We start from the raw sequence: 21,106 nt of genomic DNA, 5'->3' as shown, positions 1-21,106 counted from the left end.
TGCCAACTTAATATGCTCTCTCATGCTTAGCAAGTGCAGGCTAGACCTGTTGTACTTGTCCCAACAGAGTGCTGAATGGAAGCACGACTAATTTATTTCAAGAGTAGCATGCAGCCACCAGTGCTTATAATGTTCGCTATAGCTCTGCGCCATCAGGTTTTATGTCTGCGGTATCCCCTCCGAACGGCGCAGTGTATGAACGCATACCGCGCTTATTTTAACAGGATCACACTACTGCCAACTTAATATGCTCTCTCGTGCTTAGCACTTGCAGGCTAGACCTGTTGTGCTTGTCCCAACGGAGTGCTGAATGGAAGCACGACTAGTTTATTTCAAGAGTAGCATGCAGCCATCAGTGCTTATAATGTTCGCTATAGCTCTGCACCATCAGGTTTTATGTCTGCGGTACCCCTCCGAACGGCGCAGTGTATGGACGCATACCGCGCTTATTTTAACAGGATCACACTACTGCCAACTTAATATGCTCTCTCATGCTTAGCAAGTGCAGGCTAGACCTGTTGTACTTGTCCCAACAGAGTGCTGAATGGAAGCACGACTAATTTATTTCAAGAGTAGCATGCAGCCACCAGTGCTTATAATGTTCGCTATAGCTCTGCGCCATCAGGTTTTATGTCTGCGGTATCCCCTCCGAACGGCGCAGTGTATGAACGCATACCGCGCTTATTTTAACAGGATCACACTACTGCCAACTTAATATGCTCTCTCGTGCTTAGCACTTGCAGGCTAGACCTGTTGTGCTTGTCCCAACGGAGTGCTGAATGGAAGCACGACTAGTTTATTTCAAGAGTAGCATGCAGCCATCAGTGCTTATAATGTTCATCAGTGCTTATATGTATTTTATACTGTTATTGTTTTTTTTTTCTTTCCCTGAACGCCTTAGCTAACAATGTATGTGTAGTAGTCATGTTTGTACTTTGCCTGTTTAATTAACTCCTGTTTGTTAAATTTCATTTTTTTTAACCACTCCCCTCTGTAATGCCGTAATGGCCCTGAGGGTATATTAAATAAATAAATAAATAAATAATATGCTCTCTCATGCTTAGCACTTGCAGGCTAGACCTGTTGTACTTGTCCCAACGGAGTGCTGAATGGAAGCACGACTAGTTTATTTGAAGAGTAGCATGCAGCCCTCAGTGCTTATAATGTTCGCTATAGCTCTGCGCCATCAGGTTTTATGTCTGCGGTACCCCTCCGAACGGCGCAGTGTATGGACGCATAGCGCGCTTATTTTAACAGGATCACACTACTGCCAACTTAATATGCTCTCTCGTGCTTAGCACTTGCAGGGTAGACCTGTTGTGCTTGTCCCAATGGAGTGCTGAATGGAAGCACGACTAGTTTATTTCAAGAGTAGCATGCAGCCATCAGTGCTTATAATGTTCGCTATAGCTCTGCGCCATCAAGTTTTATGTCTGCGGTACCCCTCCGAACGGCGCAGTGTATGGACGCATAGCGCGCTTATTTTAACAGGATCACACTACTGCCAACTTAATATGCTCTCTCGTGCTTAGCACTTGCAGGCTAGACCTGTTGTGCTTGTCCCAACGCAGTGCTGAATGGAAGCACGACTAGTTTATTTCAAGAGTAGCATGCAGCCATCAGTGCTTATAATGTTCGCTATAGCTCTGCGCCATCAGGTTTTATGTCTGCGGTACCCCTCCGAACGGCGCAGTGTATGGACGCATAGCGCGCTTATTTTAACAGGATCACACTACTGCCAACTTAATATGCTCTCTCGTGCTTAGCACTTGCAGGCTAGACCTGTTGTGCTTGTCCCAACGGAGTGCTGAATGGAGGCACGACTAGTTTATTTCAAGAGTAGCATGCAGCCATCAGTGCTTATAATGTTCGCTATAGCTCTGCGCCATCAGGTTTTATGTCTGCGGTACCCCTCCGAACGGCGCAGTGTATGGACGCATAGCGTGCTTATTTTAACAGGATCACACTACTGCCAACTTAATATGCTCTCTCATGCTTAGCACTTGCAGGCTAGACCTGTTGTATTTGTCCCAACGGAGTGCTGAATGGAAGCACGACTAGTTTATTTCAAGAGTAGCATGCAGCCATCAGTGCTTATAATGTTCGCTATAGCTCTGCGCCATCAGGTTTTATGTCTGCGGTACCCCTCCGAACGGCGCAGTGTATGAACGCACAGCGCGCTTCTTTTAACAGGATCACACTACTGCCAACTTAATATGCTCTCTCGTGCTTAGCACTTGCAGGCTAGACCTGTTGTGCTTGTCCCAACGGAGTGCTGAATGGAAGCACGACCAGTTTATTTCAAGAGTAGCATGCAGCCATCAGTGCTTATAATGTTCATCAGTGCTTACATGTATTTTATACTGTTATTGTTTTTTTTCTTTACCTGAACGCCTTAGCTAACATTGTATGTGTAGTAGTCATGTTTGTACTTTGCCTGTTTAATTAACTCCTGTTTGTTAAATTTCATTTTTTTTGTAACCACTCCACTCTGTAATGCCGTAATGGCCGTGAGGGTATATTAAATGAATAAATAAATAAATAAATAATATGCTCTCTCATGCTTAGCACTTGCAGGCTAGTCCTGTTGTACTTGTCCCAACGGAGTGCTGAATGGAAGCACGACTAGTTTATTTCAAGAGTAGCATGCAGCCATCAGTGCTTATAATGTTCGCTATAGCTCTGTGCCATCAGGTTTTATGTCTGCGGTACCCCTCCGAACGGCGCAGTGTATGGACGCATAGCGCGCTTAATTTAGCAGGATCACACTACTGCCAACTTAATATGCTCTCTCGTGCTTAGCACTTGCAGGCTAGCCCTGTTGTGCTTGTCCCAACGGAGTGCTGAATGGAATCACGACTAGTTTATTTCAAGAGTAGCATGCAGCCATCAGTGCTTATAATGTTCGCTATAGCTCTGCGCCATCAGGTTTTATGTCTGCGGTACCCCTCCGAACGGCGCAGTGTATGAACGCATAGCGCGCTTATTTTAACAGGATCACACTACTGCCAACTTAATATGCTCTCTCGTGCTTAGCACTTGCAGGCTAGACCTGTTGTGCTTGTCCCAACGGAGTGCTGAATGGAAGCACGACTGGTTTATTTCAAGAGTAGCATGCAGCCATCAGTGCTTATAATGTTCATCAGTGCTTACATGTATTTTATACTGTTATTGTTTTTTTCTTTCCCTGAACGCCTTAGCTAACAATGTATGTGTAGTAGTCATGTTTGTACTTTGCCTGTTTAATTAACTCCTGTTTGTTAAATTTCATTTTTTTTGTAACCACTCCCCTCTGTAATGCCGTAATGGCCCTGAGGGTATATTAAATGAATAAATAAATAAATAAATAATATGCTCTCTCATGCTTAGCACTTGCAGGCTAGTCCTGTTGTACTTGTCCCAACGGAGTGCTGAATGGAAGCACGACTAGTTTATTTCAAGAGTAGCATGCAGCCACCAGTGCTTATAATGTTCGCTATAGCTCTGCGCCATCAGGTTTTATGTCTGCGGTACCCCTCCGAACGGCGCAGTGTATGGACGCATAGCGCGCTTATTTTAACAGGATCACACTACTGCCAACTTAATATGCTCTCTCGTGCTTAGCACTTGCAGGCTAGCCCTGTTGTGCTTGTCCCAACGGAGTGCTGAATGGAATCACGACTAGTTTATTTCAAGAGTAGCATGCAGCCATCAGTGCTTATAATGTTCGCTATAGCTCTGCGCCATCAGGTTTTATGTCTGCGGTACCCCTCCGAACGGCGCAGTGTATGAACGCATAGCGCGCTTATTTTAACAGGATCACACTACTGCCAACTTAATATGCTCTCTCGTGCTTAGCACTTGCAGGCTAGACCTGTTGTGCTTGTCCCAACGGAGTGCTGAATGGAAGCACGACTGGTTTATTTCAAGAGTAGCATGCAGCCATCAGTGCTTATAATGTTCATCAGTGCTTACATGTATTTTATACTGTTATTGTTTTTTTCTTTCCCTGAACGCCTTAGCTAACAATGTATGTGTAGTAGTCATGTTTGTACTTTGCCTGTTTAATTAACTCCTGTTTGTTAAATTTCATTTTTTTTGTAACCACTCCCCTCTGTAATGCCGTAATGGCCCTGAGGGTATATTAAATGAATAAATAAATAAATAAATAATATGCTCTCTCATGCTTAGCACTTGCAGGCTAGTCCTGTTGTACTTGTCCCAACGGAGTGCTGAATGGAAGCACGACTAGTTTATTTCAAGAGTAGCATGCAGCCATCAGTGCTTATAATGTTCGCTATAGCTCTGCGCCATCACGTTTTATGTCTGCGGTACCCCTCCGAACGGCGCAGTGTATGGACGCATAGCGCGCTTATTTTAACAGGATCACACTACTGCCAACTTAATATGCTCTCTCGTGCTTAGCACTTGCAGGCTAGACCTGTTGTGCTTGTCCCAACGGAGTGCTGAATGGAAGCACGACTAGTTCATTTCAAGAGCAGCATGCAGCCATCAGTGCTTATAATGTTCGCTATAGCTCTGCGCCATCAGGTTTTATGTCTGCGGTACCCCTCCGAACGGCGCAGTGTATGGACGCATAGCGCGCTTATTTTAACAGGATCACACTACTGCCAACTTAATATGCTCTCTCGTGCTTAGCACTTGCAGGCTAGACCTGTTGTGCTTGTTACAACGGAGTGCTGAATGGAAGCACGACTGGTTTATTTCAAGAGTAGCATGCAGCCATCAGTGCTTATAATGTTCGCTATAGCTCTGCGCCATCAAGTTTTATGTCTGCGGTACCCCTCCGAACGGCGCAGTGTATGAACGCATACCGCGCTTATTTTAACAGGATCACACTACTGCCAACTTAATATGCTCTCTCGTGCTTAGCACTTGCAGGCTAGACCTGTTGTGCTAGTCCCAACGGAGTGCTGAATGGAAGCACGACTAGTTTATTTCAAGAGTAGCATGCAGCCATCAGTGCTTATAATGTTCATCAGTGCTTACATGTATTTTATACTGTTATTGTTTTTTTTCTTTACCTGAACGCCTTAGCTAACAATGTATGTGTAGTAGTCATGTTTGTACTTTGCCTGTTTAATTAACTCCTGTTTGTTAAATTTCATTTTTTTTGTAACCACTCCCCTCTGTAATGCCGTAATGGCCCTGAGGGTATATTAAATGAATAAATAAATAAATAAATAATATGCTCTCTCATGCTTAGCACTTGCAGGCTAGTCCTGTTGTACTTGTCCCAACGGAGTGCTGAATGGAAGCACGACTAGTTTATTTCAAGAGTAGCATGCAGCCATCAGTGCTTATAATGTTCGCTATAGCTCTGTGCCATCAGGTTTTATGTCTGCGGTACCCCTCCGAACGGCGCAGTGTATGGACGCATAGCGCGCTTAATTTAGCAGGATCACACTACTGCCAACTTAATATGCTCTCTCGTGCTTAGCACTTGCAGGCTAGCCCTGTTGTGCTTGTCCCAACGGAGTGCTGAATGGAATCACGACTAGTTTATTTCAAGAGTAGCATGCAGCCATCAGTGCTTATAATGTTCGCTATAGCTCTGCGCCATCAGGTTTTATGTCTGCGGTACCCCTCCGAACGGCGCAGTGTATGAACGCATAGCGCGCTTATTTTAACAGGATCACACTACTGCCAACTTAATATGCTCTCTCGTGCTTAGCACTTGCAGGCTAGACCTGTTGTGCTTGTCCCAACGGAGTGCTGAATGGAAGCACGACTAGTTTATTTCAAGAGTAGCATGCAGCCATCAGTGCTTATAATGTTCATCAGTGCTGACATGTATTTTATACTGTTATTGTTTTTTTTCTTTCCCTGAACGCCTTAGCTAACAATGTATGTGTAGTAGTCATGTTTGTACTTTGCCTGTTTAATTAACTCCTGTTTGTTAAATTTCATTTTCTTTGTAACCACTCCCCTCTGTAATGCCGTAATGGCCCTGAGGGTATATTAAATGAATAAATAAATAAATAAATAATATGCTCTCTCATGCTTAGCACTTGCAGGCTAGTCCTGTTGTACTTGTCCCAACGGAGTGCTGAATGGAAGCACGACTAGTTTATTTCAAGAGTAGCATGCAGCCATCAGTGCTTATAATGTTCGCTATAGCTCTGCGCCATCAGGTTTTATGTCTGCGGTACCCCTCCGAACGGCGCAGTGTATGGACGCATAGCGCGCTTATTTTAACAGGATCACACTACTGCCAACTTAATATGCTCTCTCGTGCTTAGAACTTGCAGGCCAGACCTGTTGTGCTTGTCCCAACGGAGTGCTGAATGGAAGCACGACTAGTTTATTTCAAGAGTAGCATGCAGCCATCAGTGCTTATAATGCTCGCTATAGCTCTGCGCCATCACGTTTTATGTCTGCGGTACCCCTCCGAACGGCGCAGTGTATGGACGCATAACGCGCTTATTTTAACAGGATCACACTACTGCCAACTTAATATGCTCTCTCGTGCTTAGCACTTGCAGGCTAGACCTGTTGTGCTTGTCCCAACGGAGTGCTGAATGGAAGCACGACTAGTTCATTTCAAGAGTAGCATGCAGCCATCAGTGCTTATAATGTTCGCTATAGCTCTGCGCCATCAGGTTTTATGTCTGCGGTACCCCTCCGAACGGCGCAGTGTATGAACGCATAGCGCGCTTATTTTAACAGGATCACACTACTGCCAACTTAATATGCTCTCTCGTGCTTAGCACTTGCAGGCTAGACCTGTTGTGCTTGTCCCAACGGAGTGCTGAATGGAAGCACGACTGGTTTATTTCAAGAGTAGCATGCAGCCATCAGTGCTTATAATGTTCATCAGTGCTTACATGTATTTTATACTGTTATTGTTTTTTTCTTTCCCTGAACGCCTTAGCTAACAATGTATGTGTAGTAGTCATGTTTGTACTTTGCCTGTTTAATTAACTCCTGTTTGTTAAATTTCATTTTTTTTGTAACCACTCCCCTCTGTAATGCCGTAATGGCCCTGAGGGTATATTAAATGAATAAATAAATAAATAAATAATATGCTCTCTCATGCTTAGCACTTGCAGGCTAGTCCTGTTGTACTTGTCCCAACGGAGTGCTGAATGGAAGCACGACTAGTTTATTTCAAGAGTAGCATGCAGCCACCAGTGCTTATAATGTTCGCTATAGCTCTGCGCCATCAGGTTTTATGTCTGCGGTACCCCTCCGAACGGCGCAGTGTATGGACGCATAGCGCGCTTATTTTAACAGGATCACACTACTGCCAACTTAATATGCTCTCTCGTGCTTAGCACTTGCAGGCTAGCCCTGTTGTGCTTGTCCCAACGGAGTGCTGAATGGAATCACGACTAGTTTATTTCAAGAGTAGCATGCAGCCATCAGTGCTTATAATGTTCGCTATAGCTCTGCGCCATCAGGTTTTATGTCTGCGGTACCCCTCCGAACGGCGCAGTGTATGAACGCATAGCGCGCTTATTTTAACAGGATCACACTACTGCCAACTTAATATGCTCTCTCGTGCTTAGCACTTGCAGGCTAGACCTGTTGTGCTTGTCCCAACGGAGTGCTGAATGGAAGCACGACTGGTTTATTTCAAGAGTAGCATGCAGCCATCAGTGCTTATAATGTTCATCAGTGCTTACATGTATTTTATACTGTTATTGTTTTTTTCTTTCCCTGAACGCCTTAGCTAACAATGTATGTGTAGTAGTCATGTTTGTACTTTGCCTGTTTAATTAACTCCTGTTTGTTAAATTTCATTTTTTTTGTAACCACTCCCCTCTGTAATGCCGTAATGGCCCTGAGGGTATATTAAATGAATAAATAAATAAATAAATAATATGCTCTCTCATGCTTAGCACTTGCAGGCTAGTCCTGTTGTACTTGTCCCAACGGAGTGCTGAATGGAAGCACGACTAGTTTATTTCAAGAGTAGCATGCAGCCATCAGTGCTTATAATGTTCGCTATAGCTCTGCGCCATCACGTTTTATGTCTGCGGTACCCCTCCGAACGGCGCAGTGTATGGACGCATAGCGCGCTTATTTTAACAGGATCACACTACTGCCAACTTAATATGCTCTCTCGTGCTTAGCACTTGCAGGCTAGACCTGTTGTGCTTGTCCCAACGGAGTGCTGAATGGAAGCACGACTAGTTCATTTCAAGAGCAGCATGCAGCCATCAGTGCTTATAATGTTCGCTATAGCTCTGCGCCATCAGGTTTTATGTCTGCGGTACCCCTCCGAACGGCGCAGTGTATGGACGCATAGCGCGCTTATTTTAACAGGATCACACTACTGCCAACTTAATATGCTCTCTCGTGCTTAGCACTTGCAGGCTAGACCTGTTGTGCTTGTTACAACGGAGTGCTGAATGGAAGCACGACTGGTTTATTTCAAGAGTAGCATGCAGCCATCAGTGCTTATAATGTTCGCTATAGCTCTGCGCCATCAAGTTTTATGTCTGCGGTACCCCTCCGAACGGCGCAGTGTATGAACGCATACCGCGCTTATTTTAACAGGATCACACTACTGCCAACTTAATATGCTCTCTCGTGCTTAGCACTTGCAGGCTAGACCTGTTGTGCTAGTCCCAACGGAGTGCTGAATGGAAGCACGACTAGTTTATTTCAAGAGTAGCATGCAGCCATCAGTGCTTATAATGTTCATCAGTGCTTACATGTATTTTATACTGTTATTGTTTTTTTTCTTTACCTGAACGCCTTAGCTAACAATGTATGTGTAGTAGTCATGTTTGTACTTTGCCTGTTTAATTAACTCCTGTTTGTTAAATTTCATTTTTTTTGTAACCACTCCCCTCTGTAATGCCGTAATGGCCCTGAGGGTATATTAAATGAATAAATAAATAAATAAATAATATGCTCTCTCATGCTTAGCACTTGCAGGCTAGTCCTGTTGTACTTGTCCCAACGGAGTGCTGAATGGAAGCACGACTAGTTTATTTCAAGAGTAGCATGCAGCCATCAGTGCTTATAATGTTCGCTATAGCTCTGTGCCATCAGGTTTTATGTCTGCGGTACCCCTCCGAACGGCGCAGTGTATGGACGCATAGCGCGCTTAATTTAGCAGGATCACACTACTGCCAACTTAATATGCTCTCTCGTGCTTAGCACTTGCAGGCTAGCCCTGTTGTGCTTGTCCCAACGGAGTGCTGAATGGAATCACGACTAGTTTATTTCAAGAGTAGCATGCAGCCATCAGTGCTTATAATGTTCGCTATAGCTCTGCGCCATCAGGTTTTATGTCTGCGGTACCCCTCCGAACGGCGCAGTGTATGAACGCATAGCGCGCTTATTTTAACAGGATCACACTACTGCCAACTTAATATGCTCTCTCGTGCTTAGCACTTGCAGGCTAGACCTGTTGTGCTTGTCCCAACGGAGTGCTGAATGGAAGCACGACTAGTTTATTTCAAGAGTAGCATGCAGCCATCAGTGCTTATAATGTTCATCAGTGCTGACATGTATTTTATACTGTTATTGTTTTTTTTCTTTCCCTGAACGCCTTAGCTAACAATGTATGTGTAGTAGTCATGTTTGTACTTTGCCTGTTTAATTAACTCCTGTTTGTTAAATTTCATTTTCTTTGTAACCACTCCCCTCTGTAATGCCGTAATGGCCCTGAGGGTATATTAAATGAATAAATAAATAAATAAATAATATGCTCTCTCATGCTTAGCACTTGCAGGCTAGTCCTGTTGTACTTGTCCCAACGGAGTGCTGAATGGAAGCACGACTAGTTTATTTCAAGAGTAGCATGCAGCCATCAGTGCTTATAATGTTCGCTATAGCTCTGCGCCATCAGGTTTTATGTCTGCGGTACCCCTCCGAACGGCGCAGTGTATGGACGCATAGCGCGCTTATTTTAACAGGATCACACTACTGCCAACTTAATATGCTCTCTCGTGCTTAGAAGTTGCAGGCCAGACCTGTTGTGCTTGTCCCAACGGAGTGCTGAATGGAAGCACGACTAGTTTATTTCAAGAGTAGCATGCAGCCATCAGTGCTTATAATGCTCGCTATAGCTCTGCGCCATCACGTTTTATGTCTGCGGTACCCCTCCGAACGGCGCAGTGTATGGACGCATAACGCGCTTATTTTAACAGGATCACACTACTGCCAACTTAATATGCTCTCTCGTGCTTAGCACTTGCAGGCTAGACCTGTTGTGCTTGTCCCAACGGAGTGCTGAATGGAAGCACGACTAGTTCATTTCAAGAGTAGCATGCAGCCATCAGTGCTTATAATGTTCGCTATAGCTCTGCGCCATCAGGTTTTATGTCTGCGGTACCCCTCCGAACGGCGCAGTGTATGGACGCATAGCGCGCTTATTTTAACAGGATCACACTACTGCCAACTTAATATGCTCTCTCGTGCTTAGCACTTGCAGGCTAGACCTGTTGTGCTTGTTACAACGGAGTGCTGAATGGAAGCACGACTGGTTTATTTCAAGAGTAGCATGCAGCCATCAGTGCTTATAATGTTCGCTATAGCTCTGCGCCATCAGGTTTTATGTCTGCGGTACCCCTCCGAACGGCGCAGTGTATGCACGCATAGCGCGCTTATTTTAACAGGATCACACTACTGCCAACTTAATATGCCCTCTCGTGCTTAGCACTTGCAGGCTAGACCTGTTGTGCTTGTCCGAACGGAGTGCTGAATGGAAGCACGACTAGTTTATTTCAAGAGTAGCATGCAGCCATCAGTGCTTATAATGTTCGCTATAGCTCTGCGCCATCAGGTTTTATGTCTGCGGTACCCCTCCGAACGGCGCAGTGTATAGACGGATAGCGCGCTTATTTTAACAGGATCACACTATTGCCAACTTAATATGCTCTCTCGTGCTTAGAACTTGCAGGCTAGACCTGTTGTGCTTGTCCCAACGGAGTGCTGAATGGAAGCACGACTAATTTATTTTGAAGAGTAGCATGCAGCCACCAGTGCTTATAATGTTCGCTATAGCTCTGCGCCATCAAGTTTTATGTCTGCGGTACCCCTCCGAACGGCGCAGTGTATGAACGCATACCGCGCTTATTTTAACAGGATCACACTACTGCCAACTTAATATGCTCTCTCGTGCTTAGCACTTGCAGGCTAGACCTGTTGTGCTAGTCCCAACGGAGTGCTGAATGGAAGCACGACTAGTTTATTTCAAGAGTAGCATGCAGCCATCAGTGCTTATAATGTTCGCTATAGCTCTGCGCCATCAGGTTTTATGTCTGCGGTACCCCTCCGAACGGCGCAGTGTATGGACGCATAGCGCCCTTATTTTAACAGGATCACACTACTGCCAACTTAATATGCTCTCTCATGCTTAGCACTTGCAGGCTATACCTGTTGTACTTGTCCCAACGGAGTGCTGAATGGAACCACGACTAGTTTATTTCAAGAGTAGCATGCAGCCATCAGTGCTTATAATGTTCGCTATAGCTCTGCGCCATCAGGTTTTATGTCTGCGGTACCCCTCCGAACGGCGCAGTGTATGGACGCATAGCGCGCTTATTTTAACAGGATCACACTACTGCCAACTTTATATGCTCTCTCGTGCTTAGAACTTGCAGGCTAGACCTGTTGTGCTTGTCCCAACGGAGTGCTGAATGGAAGCACGACTAGTTTATTTCAAGAGTAGCATGCAGCCATCAGTGCTTATAATGTTCGCTATAGCTCTGCGCCATCAGGTTTTATGTCTGCGGTACCCCTCCGAACGGCGCAGTGTATGGACGCATACCGCGCTTATTTTAACAGGATCACACTACTGCCAACTTAATATGCCCTCTCGTGCTTAGCACTTGCAGGCTAGACCTGTTGTGCTTGTCCGAACGGAGTGCTGAATGGAAGCACGACTAGTTTATTTCAAGAGTAGCATGCAGCCATCAGTGCTTATAATGTTCGCTATAGCTCTGCGCCATCAGGTTTTATGTCTGCGGTACCCCTCCGAACGGCGCAGTGTATGGACGGATAGCGCGCTTACTTTAACAGGATCACACTACTGCCAACTTAATATGCTCTCTCGTGCTTAGAACTTGCAGGCTAGACCTGTTGTGCTTGTCCCAACGGAGTGCTGAATGGAAGCACGACTAGTTTATTTCAAGAGTAGCATGCAGCCATCAGTGCTTATAATGTTCGCTATAGCTCTGCGCCATCAGGTTTTATGTCTGCGGTACCCCTCCGAACGGCGCAGTGTATGGACGCATAGCGCGCTTATTTTAACAGGATCACACTACTGCCAACTTAATATGCTCTCTCATGCTTAGCAAGTGCAGGCTAGACCTGTTGTACTTGTCCCAACAGAGTGCTGAATGGAAGCACGACTAATTTATTTTGAAGAGTAGCATGCAGCCACCAGTGCTTATAATGTTCGCTATAGCTCTGCGCCATCAAGTTTTATGTCTGCGGTACCCCTCCGAACGGCGCAGTGTATGAACGCATACCGCGCTTATTTTAACAGGATCACACTACTGCCAACTTAATATGCTCTCTCGTGCTTAGCACTTGCAGGCTAGACCTGTTGTGCTAGTCCCAACGGAGTGCTGAATGGAAGCACGACTAGTTTATTTCAAGAGTAGCATGCAGCCATCAGTGCTTATAATGTTCATCAGTGCTGACATGTATTTTATACTGTTATTGTTTTTTTTCTTTCCCTGAACGCCTTAGCTAACAATGTATGTGTAGTAGTCATGTTTGTACTTTGCCTGTTTAATTAACTCCTGTTTGTTAAATTTCATTTTCTTTGTAACCACTCCCCTCTGTAATGCCGTAATGGCCCTGAGGGTATATTAAATGAATAAATAAATAAATAAATAATATGCTCTCTCATGCTTAGCACTTGCAGGCTAGTCCTGTTGTACTTGTCCCAACGGAGTGCTGAATGGAAGCACGACTAGTTTATTTCAAGAGTAGCATGCAGCCATCAGTGCTTATAATGTTCGCTATAGCTCTGCGCCATCAGGTTTTATGTCTGCGGTACCCCTCCGAACGGCGCAGTGTATGGACGCATAGCGCGCTTATTTTAACAGGATCACACTACTGCCAACTTAATATGCTCTCTCGTGCTTAGAGGTTGCAGGCCAGACCTGTTGTGCTTGTCCCAACGGAGTGCTGAATGGAAGCACGACTAGTTTATTTCAAGAGTAGCATGCAGCCATCAGTGCTTATAATGCTCGCTATAGCTCTGCGCCATCACGTTTTATGTCTGCGGTACCCCTCCGAACGGCGCAGTGTATGGACGCATAACGCGCTTATTTTAACAGGATCACACTACTGCCAACTTAATATGCTCTCTCGTGCTTAGCACTTGCAGGCTAGACCTGTTGTGCTTGTCCCAACGGAGTGCTGAATGGAAGCACGACTAGTTCATTTCAAGAGTAGCATGCAGCCATCAGTGCTTATAATGTTCGCTATAGCTCTGCGCCATCAGGTTTTATGTCTGCGGTACCCCTCCGAACGGCGCAGTGTATGGACGCATAGCGCGCTTATTTTAACAGGATCACACTACTGCCAACTTAATATGCTCTCTCGTGCTTAGCACTTGCAGGCTAGACCTGTTGTGCTTGTTACAACGGAGTGCTGAATGGAAGCACGACTGGTTTATTTCAAGAGTAGCATGCAGCCATCAGTGCTTATAATGTTCGCTATAGCTCTGCGCCATCAGGTTTTATGTCTGCGGTACCCCTCCGAACGGCGCAGTGTATGCACGCATAGCGCGCTTATTTTAACAGGATCACACTACTGCCAACTTAATATGCCCTCTCGTGCTTAGCACTTGCAGGCTAGACCTGTTGTGCTTGTCCGAACGGAGTGCTGAATGGAAGCACGACTAGTTTATTTCAAGAGTAGCATGCAGCCATCAGTGCTTATAATGTTCGCTATAGCTCTGCGCCATCAGGTTTTATGTCTGCGGTACCCCTCCGAACGGCGCAGTGTATAGACGGATAGCGCGCTTATTTTAACAGGATCACACTATTGCCAACTTAATATGCTCTCTCGTGCTTAGAACTTGCAGGCTAGACCTGTTGTGCTTGTCCCAACGGAGTGCTGAATGGAAGCACGACTAATTTATTTTGAAGAGTAGCATGCAGCCACCAGTGCTTATAATGTTCGCTATAGCTCTGCGCCATCAAGTTTTATGTCTGCGGTACCCCTCCGAACGGCGCAGTGTATGAACGCATACCGCGCTTATTTTAACAGGATCACACTACTGCCAACTTAATATGCTCTCTCGTGCTTAGCACTTGCAGGCTAGACCTGTTGTGCTAGTCCCAACGGAGTGCTGAATGGAAGCACGACTAGTTTATTTCAAGAGTAGCATGCAGCCATCAGTGCTTATAATGTTCGCTATAGCTCTGCGCCATCAGGTTTTATGTCTGCGGTACCCCTCCGAACGGCGCAGTGTATGGACGCATAGCGCCCTTATTTTAACAGGATCACACTACTGCCAACTTAATATGCTCTCTCATGCTTAGCACTTGCAGGCTATACCTGTTGTACTTGTCCCAACGGAGTGCTGAATGGAACCACGACTAGTTTATTTCAAGAGTAGCATGCAGCCATCAGTGCTTATAATGTTCGCTATAGCTCTGCGCCATCAGGTTTTATGTCTGCGGTACCCCTCCGAACGGCGCAGTGTATGGACGCATAGCGCGCTTATTTTAACAGGATCACACTACTGCCAACTTTATATGCTCTCTCGTGCTTAGAACTTGCAGGCTAGACCTGTTGTGCTTGTCCCAACGGAGTGCTGAATGGAAGCACGACTAGTTTATTTCAAGAGTAGCATGCAGCCATCAGTGCTTATAATGTTCGCTATAGCTCTGCGCCATCAGGTTTTATGTCTGCGGTACCCCTCCGAACGGCGCAGTGTATGGACGCATACCGCGCTTATTTTAACAGGATCACACTACTGCCAACTTAATATGCCCTCTCGTGCTTAGCACTTGCAGGCTAGACCTGTTGTGCTTGTCCGAACGGAGTGCTGAATGGAAGCACGACTAGTTTATTTCAAGAGTAGCATGCAGCCATCAGTGCTTATAATGTTCGCTATAGCTCTGCGCCATCAGGTTTTATGTCTGCGGTACCCCTCCGAACGGCGCAGTGTATGGACGGATAGCGCGCTTACTTTAACAGGATCACACTACTGCCAACTTAATATGCTCTCTCGTGCTTAGAACTTGCAGGCTAGACCTGTTGTGCTTGTCCCAACGGAGTGCTGAATGGAAGCACGACTAGTTTATTTCAAGAGTAGCATGCAGCCATCAGTGCTTATAATGTTCGCTATAGCTCTGCGCCATCAGGTTTTATGTCTGCGGTACCCCTCCGAACGGCGCAGTGTATGGACGCATAGCGCGCTTATTTTAACAGGATCACACTACTGCCAACTTAATATGCTCTCTCATGCTTAGCAAGTGCAGGCTAGACCTGTTGTACTTGTCCCAACAGAGTGCTGAATGGAAGCACGACTAATTTATTTTGAAGAGTAGCATGCAGCCACCAGTGCTTATAATGTTCGCTATAGCTCTGCGCCATCAAGTTTTATGTCTGCGGTACCCCTCCGAACGGCGCAGTGTATGAACGCATACCGCGCTTATTTTAACAGGATCACACTACTGCCAACTTAATATGCTCTCTCGTGCTTAGCACTTGCAGGCTAGACCTGTTGTGCTAGTCCCAACGGAGTGCTGAATGGAAGCACGACTAGTTTATTTCAAGAGTAGCATGCAGCCATCAGTGCTTATAATGTTCGCTATAGCTCTGCGCCATCAGGTTTTATGTCTGCGGTACCCCTCCGAACGGCGCAGTGTATGGACGCATAGCGCGCTTATTTTAACAGGATCACACTACTGCCAACTTAATATGCTCTCTCGTGCTTAGCACTTGCAGGCTAGACCTGTTGTGCTTGTCCCAACGGAGTGCTGAATGGAAGCACGACTGGTTTATTTCAAGAGTAGCATGCAGCCATCAGTGCTTATAATGTTCGCTATAGCTCTGCGCCATCAGGTTTTATGTCTGCGGTACCCCTCCGAACGGCGCAGTGTATGGACGCATACCGCGCTTATTTTAACAGGATCACACTACTGCCAACTTAATATGCCCTCTCGTGCTTAGCACTTGCAGGCTAGACCTGTTGTGCTTGTCCGAACGGAGTGCTGAATGGAAGCACGACTAGTTTATTTCAAGAGTAGCATGCAGCCATCAGTGCTTATAATGTTCGCTATAGCTCTGCGCCATCAGGTTTTATGTCTGCGGTACCCCTCCGAACGGCGCAGTGTATGGACGCATAGCGCGCTTATTTTAACAGGATCACACTACTGCCAACTTAATATGCTCTCTCGTGCTTAGAACTTGCAGGCTAGACCTGTTGTGCTTGTCCCAACGGAGTGCTGAATGGAAGCACGACTAGTTTATTTCAAGAGTAGCATGCAGCCATCAGTGCTTATAATGTTCGCTATAGCTCTGCGCCATCAGGTTTTATGTCTGCGGTACCCCTCCGAACGGCGCAGTGTATGGACGCATACCGCGCTTATTTTAACAGGATCACACTACTGCCAACTTAATATGCTCTCTCATGCTTAGCACTTGCAGGCTATACCTGTTGTACTTGTCCCAACGGAGTGCTGAATGGAACCACGACTAGTTTATTTCAAGAGTAGCATGCAGCCATCAGTGCTTATAATGTTCGCTATAGCTCTGCGCCATCAGGTTTTATGTCTGCGGTACCCCTCCGAACGGCGCAGTGTATGGACGCATAGCGCGCTTATTTTAACAGGATCACACTACTGCCAACTTAATATGCTCTCTCGTGCTTAGAACTTGCAGGCTAGACCTGTTGTGCTTGTCCCAACGGAGTGCTGAATGGAAGCACGACTAGTTTATTTCAAGAGTAGCATGCAGCCATCAGTGCTTATAATGTTCGCTATAGCTCTGCGCCATCAGGTTTTATGTCTGCGGTACCCCTCCGAACGGCGCAGTGTATGGACGCATACCGCGCTTATTTTAACAGGATCACACTACTGCCAACTTAATATGCTCTCTCATGCTTAGCAAGTGCAGGCTAGACCTGTTGTACTTGTCCCAACAGAGTGCTGAATGGAAGCACGACTAATTTATTTCAAGAGTAGCATGCAGCCACCAGTGCTTATAATGTTCGCTATAGCTCTGCGCCATCAGGTTTTATGTCTGCGGTATCCCCTCCGAACGGCGCAGTGTATGAACGCATACCGCGCTTATTTTAACAGGATCACACTACTGCCAACTTAATATGCTCTCTCGTGCTTAGCACTTGCAGGCTAGACTTGTTGTGCTTGTCCCAACGGAGTGCTGAATGGAAGCACGACTAGTTTATTTCAAGAGTAGCATGCAGCCATCAGTGCTTATAATGTTCGCTATAGCTCTGCACCATCAGGTTTTATGTCTGCGGTACCCCTCCGAACGGCGCAGTGTATGGACGCATACCGCGCTTATTTTAACAGGATCACACTACTGCCAACTTAATATGCTCTCTCATGCTTAGCAAGTGCAGGCTAGACCTGTTGTACTTGTCCCAACAGAGTGCTGAATGGAAGCACGACTAATTTATTTCAAGAGTAGCATGCAGCCACCAGTGCTTATAATGTTCGCTATAGCTCTGCGCCATCAGGTTTTATGTCTGCGGTATCCCCTCCGAACGGCGCAGTGTATGAACGCATACCGCGCTTATTTTAACAGGATCACACTACTGCCAACTTAATATGCTCTCTCGTGCTTAGCACTTGCAGGCTAGACCTGTTGTGCTTGTCCCAACGGAGTGCTGAATGGAAGCACGACTAGTTTATTTCAAGAGTAGCATGCAGCCATCAGTGCTTATAATGTTCATCAGTGCTTATATGTATTTTATACTGTTATTGTTTTTTTTTCTTTCCCTGAACGCCTTAGCTAACAATGTATGTGTAGTAGTCATGTTTGTATTTTGCCTGTTTAATTAACTCCTGTTTGTTAAATTTCATTTTTTTAACCACTCCCCTCTGTAATGCCGTAATGGCCCTGAGGGTATATTAAATAAATAAATAAATAAATAATATGCTCTCTCATGCTTAGCACTTGCAGGCTAGACCTGTTGTACTTGTCCCAACGGAGTGCTGAATGGAAGCACGACTAGTTTATTTGAAGAGTAGCATGCAGCCATCAGTGCTTATAATGTTCGCTATAGCTCTGCGCCATCAGGTTTTATGTCTGCGGTACCCCTCCGAACGGCGCAGTGTATGGACGCATAGCGCGCTTATTTTAACAGGATCACACTACTGCCAACTTAATATGCTCTCTCGTGCTTAGCACTTGCAGGCTAGACCTGTTGTGCTTGTCCCAATGGAGTGCTGAATGGAAGCACGACTAGTTTATTTCAAGAGTAGCATGCAGCCATCAGTGCTTATAATGTTCGCTATAGCTCTGCGCCATCAAGTTTTATGTCTGCGGTACCCCTCCGAACGGCGCAGTGTATGGACGCATAGCGCGCTTATTTTAACAGGATCACACTACTGCCAACTTAATATGCTCTCTCGTGCTTAGCACTTGCAGGCTAGACCTGTTGTGCTTGTCCCAACGGAGTGCTGAATGGAAGCACGACTAGTTTATTTCAAGAGTAGCATGCAGCCATCAGTGCTTATAATGTTCGCTATAGCTCTGCGCCATCAGGTTTTATGTCTGCGTACCCCTCCGAACGGCGCAGTGTATGGACGCATAGCGCGCTTATTTTAACAGGATCACACTACTGCCAACTTAATATGCTCTCTCGTGCTTAGCACTTGCAGGCTAGACCTGTTGTGCTTGTCCCAACGGAGTGCTGAATGGAAGCACGACTAGTTTATTTCAAGAGTAGCATGCAGCCATCAGTGCTTATAATGTTCGCTATAGCTCTGCGCCATCAGGTTTTATGTCTGCGGTACCCCTCCGAACGGCGCAGTGTATGGACGCATAGCGTGCTTATTTTAACAGGATCACACTACTGCCAACTTAATATGCTCTCTCATGCTTAGCACTTGCAGGCTAGACCTGTTGTATTTGTCCCAACGGAGTGCTGAATGGAAGCACGACTAGTTTATTTCAAGAGTAGCATGCAGCCATCAGTGCTTATAATGTTCGCTATAGCTCTGCGCCATCAGGTTTTATGTCTGAGGTACCCCTCCGAACGGCGCAGTGTATGAACGCACAGCGCGCTTCTTTTAACAGGATCACACTACTGCCAACTTAATATGCTCTCTCGTGCTTAGCACTTGCAGGCTAGACCTGTTGTGCTTGTCCCAACGGAGTGCTGAATGGAAGCACGACCAGTTTATTTCAAGAGTAGCATGCAGCCATCAGTGCTTACATGTATTTTATACTGTTATTGTTTTTTTTCTTTACCTGAACGCCTTAGCTAACAATGTATGTGTAGTAGTCATGTTTGTACTTTGCCTGTTTAATTAACTCCTGTTTGTTAAATTTCATTTTTTTTGTAACCACTCCCCTCTGTAATGCCGTAATGGCCCTGAGGGTATATTAAATGAATAAATAAATAAATAAATAAATAATATGCTCTCTCATGCTTAGCACTTGCAGGCTAGTCCTGTTGTACTTGTCCCAACGGAGTGCTGAATGGAAGCACGACTAGTTTATTTCAAGAGTAGCATGCAGCCATCAGTGCTTATAATGTTCGCTATAGCTCTGTGCCATCAGGTTTTATGTCTGCGGTACCCCTCCGAACGGCGCAGTGTATGGACGCATAGCGCGCTTAATTTAGCAGGATCACACTACTGCCAACTTAATATGCTCTCTCGTGCTTAGCACTTGCAGGCTAGCCCTGTTGTGCTTGTCCCAACGGAGTGCTGAATGGAATCACGACTAGTTTATTTCAAGAGTAGCATGCAGCCATCAGTGCTTATAATGTTCGCTATAGCTCTGCGCCATCAGGTTTTATGTCTGCGGTACCCCTCCGAACGGCGCAGTGTATGAACGCATAGCGCGCTTATTTTAACAGGATCACACTACTGCCAACTTAATATGCTCTCTCGTGCTTAGCACTTGCAGGCTAGACCTGTTGTGCTTGTCCCAACGGAGTGCTGAATGGAAGCACGACTAGTTTATTTCAAGAGTAGCATGCAGCCATCAGTGCTTATAATGTTCATCAGTGCTTACATGTATTTTATACTGTTATTGTTTTTTTCTTTCCCTGAACGCCTTAGCTAACAATGTATGTGTAGTAGTCATGTTTGTACTTTGCCTGTTTAATTAACTCCTGTTTGTTAAATTTCATTTTTTTTGTAACCACTCCCCTCTGTAATGCCGTAATGACCCTGAGGGCATATTAAATGAATAAATAAATAAATAAATAATATGCTCTCTCATGCTTAGCACTTACAGGCTAGTCCTGTTGTACTTGTCCCAACGGAGTGCTGAATGGAAGCACGACTAGTTTATTTCAAGAGTAGCATGCAGCCACCAGTGCTTATAATGTTCGCTATAGCTCTGCGCCATCAGGTTTTATGTCTGCGGTACCCCTCCGAACGGCGCAGTGTATGGACGCATAGCGCGCTTATTTTAACAGGATCACACTACTGCCAACTTAATATGCTCTCTCGTGCTTAGCACTTGCAGGCCAGACCTGTTGTGCTTGTCCCAACGGAGTGCTGAATGGAAGCACGACTAGTTTATTTCAAGAGTAGCATGCAGCCATCAGTGCTTATAATGTTCGCTATAGCTCTGCGCCATCACGTTTTATGTCTGCGGTACCCCTCCGAACGGCGCAGTGTATGGACGCATAGCGCGCTTATTTTAACAGGATCACACTACTGCCAACTTAATATGCTCTCTCGTGCTTAGCACTTGCAGGCTAGAGCTGTTGTGCTTGTCCCAACGGAGTGCTGAATGGAAGCACGACTAGTTCATTTCAAGAGCAGCATGCAGCCATCAGTGCTTATAATGTTCGCTATAGCTCTGCGCCATCAGGTTTTATGTCTGCGGTACCCCTCCGAACGGCGCAGTGTATGGACGCATAGCGCGCTTATTTTAACAGGATCACACTACTGCCAACTTAATATGCTCTCTCGTGCTTAGCACTTGCAGGCTAGACCTGTTGTGCTTGTTACAACGGAGTGCT

Source organism: Amblyomma mixtum, chromosome 10, assembly GCF_055824585.1.
Source record: "Amblyomma mixtum isolate Tamu chromosome 10, ASM5582458v1, whole genome shotgun sequence".
In the NCBI taxonomy this organism is placed as follows: Eukaryota; Metazoa; Arthropoda; class Arachnida; order Ixodida; family Ixodidae; genus Amblyomma; species Amblyomma mixtum.
The sequence above is the reverse complement of the archived record's forward strand: the minus strand, read 5'-3'. Positions refer to the sequence as shown.